This window comes from Canis aureus, chromosome 2 (genome assembly GCF_053574225.1).
Source record: "Canis aureus isolate CA01 chromosome 2, VMU_Caureus_v.1.0, whole genome shotgun sequence".
NCBI classification, from domain to species: Eukaryota; Metazoa; Chordata; class Mammalia; order Carnivora; family Canidae; genus Canis; species Canis aureus.
Window position 1 is genome coordinate 14,280,893 of NC_135612.1, and position 10,937 is coordinate 14,291,829.

The following is a 10,937-nucleotide window of genomic DNA, read 5'->3' on the forward strand; positions in this document are numbered from 1 at the left end:
TGCTTAATCGCTGAGCTACCCAGGCATCCTACCAACTGTGTTTCTAATCTCATATCCTGAGCCTATTCCAGAGAGTCTTTGGTGACATCAAGTACTGGGTTGTCAGAGTACCGTTTTGCTTGACCTTTGTTCTAGGAGTAGGGGGTGAGGAACTGCAATAAAGTTCTGCTTCCTGTTAAGACTTTGAACTCTTTGAAAGAGTGAGGCTCATCATAAGATGGGAATTGAACAAATAGAACCTCAGAGGTCCTAAAGGAATACCTCATTTCAGGGAGAGCAGTCTGCAGCTTCCACTGCCAAAGGAAGGATCCACAAATCCCCCATGCTTCAGGGAACTCTCCAGCAGAGGCTACGTGGAATTGGCACTCAAGGAGGTCTTTAATTATTTCATATAAGATAGGAAATTTTGATTTTTGAACTATGGTTCTTTGGATTTTGTTATCTTTCGGCTTTACTCTATTAGAGGATTTAATCTCTGAACCTCGGTTTCTCCCTAGAATTTGGTTTAGAACCCCAAAAGGGAGGATGTTTGTTTGGGTTCTGATTGTTATTGTTTGTTTTTAATTTGACCCCCATAGCTCCAACAGTGGAGAGAGTCCAGGAATGCTGGTCCAATTGAAATCCCTTCACATGAGGCCAAGGGTTAAGGCTGTGTGGTGCTATCTAACACTCTGCTGAGCCCAGTGTTTTCTGGCATGAGTGTGCAGCATTAAAGGTGGATCTGTCTAGTGTCAGGGTCTCCACATCTCTTGAGAGCAGCACTTGAAGTCTTGACATAGTGTCTGACTTCTCTCCATCTTGTTATAGAATTGATGAGGCTCATGCAGAATGGTGCCAAGGATGATTCCCTAGTATTATTCACCTTTGCTCCACCTGGGGTATCAATTTATGGCACAGTTCTGACAATGCTGTTAATGCTTCTGAATCTAGTTTCCTGAGGTCTTAGGGAGGAAGAACACCTCTGCCACATGCTCTTCAAAACCATTGCCTTACCTCAACTCTGAAATGTTCCAGGTTTTGCCTGCATATGGCCAAATGTATCTTCAATGCTTTAGTCCCTTCTACTGTGCCCTTGTTCCTTCTAGAAAGGCTTGGATGAGTTTCTGATGGGTTAATTTGCTTCTTTTGTTGGTCTCTTTATCGGCTGTGTGCACTGTTTGCCAAATTGAGTGCCTTCTTTCCCTCCTTTTACTTTCTCCTTGCTTTCTAGCCTAGACATTTTCCCTCTGGATCTTCCCAGAAAAGGCTTTATGCAAAAACAAATTTTTCTTTACTTGGATGATCCCCAAGAGAAGATAACCTTCCATCAGATCAACATCTAAGATCATGCTTGCTCTGGGATTGTCCAAGCTGGCTCTATCTTAGTATGTGTCAATTTGGTCATCCTTTTCCATGACCCTAACTCACCGTATTTCTACTGCCTGTTCCCTCGAAGTATAGGCATTATCAATATCCTACTTTTGGTATCACTTTTTTTTTTTTTAAGATTTTGTTTATGTATTCATGAGAGAGAGAGAGAGAGAGAGGCAGAGACACAGACAGAGGGAGAAGCAGAGGGAGAAGCAGGCTCCATGCAGAGAGCCCAATGTGGGACTCGATCCCGGGACTCCAAGATCACACCCTGGGCTGAAGGCAGGCGCTAAACCGCTGAGCCACCCAGGGATCCCCTTGGTATCACTTTTGAACTCACATAAAAGTATTTTATCCTGAGTATTTTATCCTAATTATTCTAGTCTTCTTTTCCCTTAAATCTGCATTAGTCTTCAGGATGTGGTTCTAATGGACTAGCCCTAGAGATCAGGCTACAAAGTCCATATGTGACTGCTGGAAGCCGTGTGTGTGTGTGTGTGTGTGTGTGTGTTGGAAGTGGGGACAATTCCCAAAGAAGTTTTATTTCGAAGAAGGCAGAGGTTCCTAAAAGGTGTTCACTTGGAGCATTGTTTTGTACTTAGCATTATTGAAGGTTCTGAGAGGTACTGCTTTAAAGAAACTGGGTGGTGGGGGATCCCTGGGTGGCTCAGCGGTTTAGCGTCGCCTTCAGCCCAGGGCGTGATCCTGGAGACCCAGGATCCACCCGGGATCGAGTCCCGTGTCTTCCATGTTGGGCTCCCTGCATGGAGCCTGCTTCTCCCTCTCCCTCTACCTATGTCTCTTCCTCCCCCCACCCCTCCACCTATGTCTGCCTCTCTCTCTTCTCTGTGTATTCTCATGAATAAATAAATAAAATCTAAAAAAATAAATAAATAAAGGTCAGGGAGGTTGTTTTACAATAGAAGAAACTAAAGAGACATAACAAGCCAGAGTGTACGCTGTAATTAGATTTAGGTTCAAACGGAAAAAAAAAATCTATTCAAGTTATGTTGAGGACAAAAGCGATAACTTGAATACGGTGAGTATTAGGTAATCTTAGGGAATTGTTAACTTAAGTGTGGTAATGCTCTTGTGGTTATCCAAGAATGTCTTAGTGTTCAGAGATGAAATGTAATGATATGGTGTTGGCAACTAATTTCCAAGTTATTCAAAAACAGCAAAATATATATAGATATGTAAAAGCAAAGATGGCAAAATGTTAACAATTGTGGAATCTCAGTGGTGAATATGTGGGTGTTCTTTTGTATTATTCTTCAACTTTTCTGTGTATTTCATAATAAAAAACTAAAAAGAGAGACCTATTTAACCTAGTGTTCTAAACATTTAACTTTGAAACTTTTTTTTTTTCCTTTATGATATATTAATATGGAAGCATCTGTTGCTTCACAAAGTATACTCTGGAACATGTTGGCCTAGGTCAGGCTTTCAATGGCTACATTTAAAAAAATATGCAATAATGATAAATGCTCAGTGAAGAATACAAATCCTTTTTAAAAATTCAGAAGGCCCTTAAAAAACTCCCAACCAGCTAGCTGAGGAAATGTTTGCTACATGTTTGCTGCCTTATTTACAATGCAGCAGTTCTAATACTCCTTTAACACAGTGCTGTGACTTCATTGGCCAGAGGGATGAAGTTCACAGCTTGTAGAGTGGTTCTTAAATGTCTGCGATTGCGTTATCCACATAATTTGTTTTAGTATAACCTTCTGGATGATGATCCAGTCTAAATTTTCAATCAGCTGTATCCTTCTGTACTTAAAAGAATTAGGCGAAATGATAGATTGCTTAGAGCACATTCAGGAAGAGAGAGAAACAAAAATTTGCAGGCATAATTGACACTTCCTATCTGGGATGAAGTTTTAAAGAAACCCATAGTTTCTTGTCATGGCTAATTGAGGTATCCACTTAACTAGGACAAGGAATGCTGAGATATTTGGTTAAACATTATTTTAGGGTGTGTCTGTGGTGTTTCTGGATGAGATTAGCATTTGAATTGGTAGACTGACTAATGCAAATTGGCTTCCCCCATATGGCTGGGCATCATCTAATCCATTGAGGGCTTCATAGAACAAAAGAACAATAGAACCCAAAGCTGGAGAAAGGGAAAATTCACTCTCTCTGTCTGACTGTGCTGGAACATAGCTTTCCTGCTCTCTAACTGGAACTACGCCACCAGCATTTCTGGGTCTCCAGCTCGTAGATTGCAAACGGTGGGACTTCTCAGCCTCTCTAATTGCTTGAGCCAATTCCTTATAATAAATATATATGTATACACACACACTGTCGTTTCTGTTTCTCTGGAAAACCTTGACAAATACTAATTCCTTATATCCACTTGGATGACTTTAGAGAAGACAGCACGTCTAAACAATGAGGAAATTTACTATTTCACATAAGACAATCTGAGGTTGGACAGCTCAAATTTTGGTTAATTCAGCTACTGAACTACATAATCAAAGACTTGGGGTTTTACCCTTCCACTCTGAGCTGTATGATGCTGGCTTTCTCTTAAGGTGATCTCCCCTCTTTGGGTTTTAAGATGGCTGTGAAAGCTTTAGGTCACATCTATAACCTACACCATCTGGAAGAAGAGAAAGAACTGCCTCTACTAATATCTCCTATTTAAGGTTAGGAAACCTTTGCCAGAAGCCCTTACCTCTAGTTTCGTTGTCCAGAACCAATCGACCCGCAGGCAGAATGGATTGACCATGGTTGACTTAGATACATCCCAGAGCTGGAGGAGGGTTATCTTCCTTGATAGGTAGAGTGGCAGTTGTGAAATATGACACCAAATTCTTTGACACTTCTTCCATTAGAAGGTAGGGTTTATGTCTTTGAATCTGGGCAGGTTTTTGACTGCTTCAACCAGTAGAGTACAGAGGAATTTGTGTGACTTCTGAGACAAGGCCATACAAAGCCATGTGGTTTCCCCTTCGCTCACTAGAACACTTGCTCTTGAAAACTTGAGCTGAAAAAAAAAAAAAAATAAGAAAAGAAAACTTGAGCTGCCTTAGGAGAAGGCTCTAAGGCTGCCATTCAGTAAGAAAGTCAAAGCCACATGGAAGGCCATGGTTAGGCACTCTAGTCAGTAGTTCCTGATGAGCTCAGCATTTGAATATTCCAGTCAAGGGAGCAGACTTATGAGTAAAGAAGCTCCCAGATGATTGTAGACTCCAACTATTTGAGTCTTCCCCCTGTAAGGCCCCAGGTCTCATAGTAGAAAGATAAGCCAGCCCTCCTATACTCTGTCCAAATCCTGACCCACAAAATCCGTAAGTATAATAGTGGTAATTTTACACCACAAGATTTGGGATAGGTTGTTGCATAACAATAGTTAGAACATGTTAGTCCTGAACAAAATTAAGCTTCTTTTAGGAAGGCAAGAGAATAATCGATGTTATTGTGGGTAACCACAAAGCTTGCTCCATTTTTTATGCCTGCTCTTGTACTGATAATCATGGACATCAGGTTTCTCCAACATACTCAATTTGTAGATTTTTTTCAAAATGGAAAGTGTTTCCTAAGGTTAAGTGATGTCCTTTGGGGCAAATAAAAGACATCCCATAGGCATGATTTGGTTCAGACGTTCTGGACCCCAGGTCCCTTCTCAAGCCTCTAAAGAGTTTCACATTCTAGACTTGGTCCACTTAAATTCACACCAAGCTCCCCTGGAAATACTGGAAGCTCTGTGGAACAAAAAATGAGAAGCAAAGCCATCCCTTAGTCTAATCTAATACAACCTCAATATATAAATTGAAGTAAAAGGTAGCTGTAATAACGAGATTCCCAAAACTCAGTGGCTTAAAGACAACAGAAGTTCATTTCCCTGTTACATAATCTTCTGTCCAGTGTAGGCTATGTCCTGCAAGATACTGAAAGGACCCAGATTCCTTTCATGGTCTTGCTCTGCCACCCACCCTCTAGGATGTCCTCATCTGTGTGGCTAAATCTGATCATTGTTACATTGTGTGATTATCACATTATATTTTTCAGCCAATAGGAAGGGGAAAGACCACATGGAAGATCACATGGTCTACATTTTAAGACCCACACCTGGAAGCCACATGTGTCTTTTGCTCACATTCCATTGCTAAGAACATAGTTAAGTGGCTCTAGCTAGATGCAAAGGAGGCTGGGAAATGTAGTCACTGGCTGAGCAGCCACATAAGTAAAGGGGAAAATGGATTTTGGTGAGTAGTTGGCAGTCTCCTCCATTCCTAGCAAGTTAGTTCTTTACTTGGATAGTTTGGAGGCTAAAGTGATGAAACTCTCTGATATAATGTATACTTTTTCTAAAATACATTTCATTCTTCAGGTAGCCATTTTTTTATCTAACATGTTCTCTCCTACCTCACACTTGTGTTTCCAGGCTGGGGCTCTAACAGACACATCTTACAAAGAGCAAGACCTGTGTCTTAGGCTCAGCTGAACTTCTCGGCTATTACTTGTTCACATGACAAAACAACACCAACAACAATGAAGACCCTCCCACCCCCCCCGAACACACACACACAACTTTACCTCTGCTATTTACTAGATGTTTGACCATGGGCAAGTTATCCTTAGCTCCAGTTTTCTTATCTATAAGATGGAGATTATGATATATCACTTTAGTTGTTGTGAGGATTAATTGAGTTGATGCTTGTAAAATGTCAAGCTTCATAGAAATTATTTAGAGCAGCCTTCTCGGGTCCCCTTCCTCTTCAGGAGCTTTGTACCATTGCTCAATTTCTCTTGCTCAATAAACTTTGTTTTGCTGTCTACTGCTCATAAATATTATTTAATAAATTTTAGCTGTCATTATTATGGTTCTCATTATTTATCTTACAGGTATTTTGTAAGACACACAATAGTACCTTGCTTATTAATAAAATGACACCCAGAACTGCCAGGGTTTGGTAATAGATTTCACCACATGGAAAAAGGGTTAACTCTTTCCCTTGAGCCTGATATTCCCCTTAGGGTTGTCTGCATTTCAGGTTGGTGTGAAGTCTCATCAGATTACATGGTAAGCGGTTAAATATCCCAATTTGACATTTGGTGGAAGATTAAAACCCATATGTTCTGATATCTGGGTCATTTGACTTCCATTTTTACTGTATCCAATACCATTTTACTACCCTGACGTGATTTAGTTATCTATTGCTGCAAAACAAACTAACACCCAAACTTAATTGCTGTGATTTCTTATTTCTACAGATCTGGGGGTTAGCTCAGCAGTTCTGTTTGTCTAGCATGGGCTCACTCATGTGGCTGCATTTAGCTGGAGGGTCAGTTGGGAACTGCACTCAGCTGTGATGGCTAAGTAGCTGGGCCTCCTTCTCCATATGATCTTTCATTGCTGGCTTCTTCATGCCATGGTGATGTTAGGCATCAGGGGCAAGCCCCATGTGTATATGCTTTTCAAGACCCTGCTTGTGAATAATCTTCTGATATCCACTGCCAATGTAGGTCCCATGACCAAGCCCAGACTCTGTGGCAAAAGATTAGGGGTGGGTATTGAGAAGAGTGATTCACTGGAAGCCATTATATAATTACGCCAACCCATTTTGTGGTTGTCAATTCCCGGTTTGGTCAACCAGTAATAGTTGGTCCTAAGTTCCCATCCAAAAGCTAAATTTTAAGTGGAATGTATGTCTATGATAAATGATATATATCTATATATATAAAAGTTCACATGTACTTTGCACATGATGGATCTTTAATAAATACTCAATGAACAAATGAATGAATGAATGAATGAATGAGTCATATCACCGATGGTAAGAATTTGCAAATAATGTCCCATAACATTAATAATTGTAGGCTGAGATTTCTCAACAAAGTCCTTACCACGAAAGTCGTAGTTCTCCATAAGATACACATTTTTAAAATACAAGAGTTACATATTTGATTTTCATCCCTTTGCCCCCACTATGCTCAACATAGTGTCCAATAAAGTTCTTCAATATATACTGGCTGATGAACTAAATAAAAGTACACTTGGAATGGTCTTATTTCTTTGATGAAGAACATGCAGTAAGCTAAAAATGAGACTCTTTCCTGCCAGACTCCTCCAATTAGAGGATGCTGGCTGCCACAAACAACAGAAAACCCAGCTCAACTGCTTCAAAAAATAAGAAAATATATCTCATTTAACAGGACATCCAATAGGCATGCCTCTGGTGTTTACCTGACAGCTCAGTGAGGTCATTAGGGACCTAAGTTCTTTTCATCTCTCCTTTCTGCCATATCCACAATGTTGGATTCATCTTCTGGCTGGTACCTCTGATGGTCAGTGGTGGGCTTCCAGCAGGCCAGCAGCACTACCTGTTTACCTTCATTCAGGGAGAGATGGAGAGAGCATACTGGCTCTCATGGCTCTCTCAGAAGAGAGCTTCCTCCTTCCTAGAAGCCCCAGCAACTCTCCTTCCACTGCAACACATCTCATTGATCTTAACTGGATCACATGACCAGTCCTGAGCAGGCCATGGAGGTAAGGGGAGTGAAATTACTTTGATATGCTTAGACTAATTAAGGTCCAGTCTTCGAATGGGAGAGGGTTCAGCTTCCCTCAAAGCACTTGGCTCGTCCTTAGAGGCGTTAGGTGCAAGAATCAGAGTCCTGGTAGAAAAGGAGAAATGGATGCCAGGAAGGCAGTTGACAATTACTGTGCAAAGTATATATTCTGTAAGGTCCAACTTCCTTATCACTATGTGCCACCATTGCTGCATTAATCTTCTATAGGTTGATTCCTCAAGATCCCTTGCTTCCCTTCATGTAATATTACTCAACTGGATTTTATCCCTCACGACCCAGTGTTAGAAAATAGTAACAGTCATATATTGAGTACTAGGATGACTCTGAAGAGACTGTTGACAGGACTCCCCTCCCTTCCCATCAAGTATTTTACATATATCAACCCTATGAAGTAGATAATAAAAAATCCCATATTTACTGATAAGAAAAGTAAATCAAGACTCAAAAAAAAAAAAAAGAAAAGAAAAGAAAATCAAGACTCAGAAAGATTCAGCAAACAGCCTAAAATCACACAGTGACTAAGTGGTAGCGATGAAATTCAAGTCCAGATCCATAGCTCTAAAGACCACTCTTTTCATTATACTGCCTCACAAATCAGCAAAACATCTGTTTAATTAGTTAATAAATAAAATTAATGTATTCATTTTCATTATATTGTCTTCTCTTTGATCAAGTCAGAACCTTTTAGGAATGGGAGGGAAACTCCTTTAATTTTCTTTCTTTTGTGTTTCTCAGGAAGCGTCCTAGGAAGCTTAAGAGAAAATCTATCTTCTCTTTCATAAATCAGCTCAACTATTCTATTTTTAGTAAATGAGTTATAGCTAGTCACTAATTGTGGTTTTAGTTACACTCTTGGCTGTTTTTTTTTTTTTTTTAATTTTTATTTATTTATGATAGTCACACAGAGAGAGAGGCAGAGATATAGGCAGAGGGAGAAGCAGGCTCCATGCACCAGGAGCCCGATGTGGGATTCGATCCCGGGTCTCCAGGATCACGCCCTGGGCCAAAGGCAGGCGCTAAACCGCTGCGCCACCCAGGGATCCCTCTTGGCTGTTTTCTACATACTCTCTGATTCAAATTATGTAATAGGTCATGTTTACTTATTTTAGCTGTTTGTTACCATGCAGCCAATTATTTTTTTAAAAATATATAGAATTCTTTGTATGTAGGCTTTAAAGTCCTGGTGGTGACATTTACACTGCCATCTATGTGAATAGTGCCTCCTGGAGTCCTGCAGTCTAGGCCTGTGTGTGGCAGCCTACTGAAAATCTAACTCCAAGGGAAAATGTGCAGTGGGTAAGAGTGTGTTATTTGATTCCTCCCAAACTCCAAGTATGGTCTGGTCTCCTCTAGTCATATCCTATTTGGGTGATACCTAGAAAAGAGATCAAGTTCAGGGTCAACCGTTCACATACCTTTGCTGTGAAGTTTGAATGGTATGTCCCAGTCAAGTAAGAGTCTAAATGTAAAATAACTTTGTGGTGTTCCTTTATGGAGACAGAACTGAATCTCTGAGCTGTCTATAGCAATGCAGGTTCCTGGGATCAATGCTGATCATTCTGAGGGGATGCTCCAAATTTCTTAACTCACAAATGAACTCCAAAGATGTGAAGCAAGTCACCTAGATCTACGTTCAAGGCTCAGATTTAGTTAAGATTAGAGAAAGTTCCTTAGCCATAAAAGTATTTCAGTATGAATTGAGATTAACCAAATCTTCACAAATCTTGGGATAATACAGCTTAATTTCAAATTAACTACATAAATATATACTCTGTATGTTTTTATACTCTGTATTTTTGACCCAGATGGAGATTTCTTATAATTTTTAGACAGCACAGAGGAAAATCTCTAATAGATCATAGAAATCAATCTAACAATTTGGCAGTTGTATAAAAGTTTAGTCTTGTCCTCCTATAAGCACTTTCCCTTCTTTTCTTAAAAGAAAAAATGGAAGTCCCATTTTTTTTTCACCTCTTAACTGTGCAGTTCATATCATCAGCTCATATCTAAGCCAGCATGGTGGCCCCATTGCTCTTGCAATGGTCTACATATGGGTATATGATATAGTTCTGTACAAAGAAAGAAATTCTTCCTTTTCTGGATATTGTCATATTTGAACGTGATGCCTGGAACTATAGTAGCCATTTTGTGACCTCAGGGCTTCAGACCTTATTGTCAAGTCCACCGGTTCAGAATGGCCAAAGAGAAAGATGAAAAGGAGCTAGGTCGTTGATGATGAACTTATGAAGCTACTCAACTAAGCAACTTTGGAGCAGCCCTACCACTGGACTCCTTGTTATGTGAGAAGATAAATTTAAACTCATTTTTCTGTTAGGGTGCTCTCAATTGCAGATAACAGAAACAAGCAACTCAACTGGCTTAAATTATCTCAGTTGGGAGCCTTCAAAGTAATACAGTAGGTCCTATTTTGAGTCTCTTTGTGCTTCTGCCTTCATCCCTGCCTTTGCCCATTCCCCCCTTCCCATTAGTTGGCTCTTCATACCATCATGGGATGACCACTTCAGTCTCCCGAGGTTGTAGATTTTGTTTTTCAGTGACCCGACACCCAGGCTTGAACCCTTATTAAAGCATATGTGATACTGTGCAGGTAACTGTTAGAGTCTCCTACATATGATTATAAGGTCTTTGAGGGGAAAATGTGTGTTATTCATCTTAGTATGTCCAATGCCTAACACATTGCTTAGCACAAAATAAGGAATTAATGTTTACTAGTGAACAAAAATAATGTCATGAAGACAGCTGTGTTCTCTCTTTGGCTGACTTATTCTTCGTGTATTATACACATAGTATCCTAAGCAGGGTGGGGAAGATTAAAAAGATGAAGGAAAACCTCTAACATTTTTGACAGAGTTTTGGGAAAAGGTAAATCAAGCTTAGTGGAGATTTTTGTGACTCTTGTATCTAGTCTATCTTTGCCTGACTCATATGATGAATCATTCAACAAATAGGTGTTGAGTGCCTAGTATATTGTTTAAGAGTTTGGGATACATCAGTGAAGTAAACAAAGCCCTCAAAGAGCGTTGGCT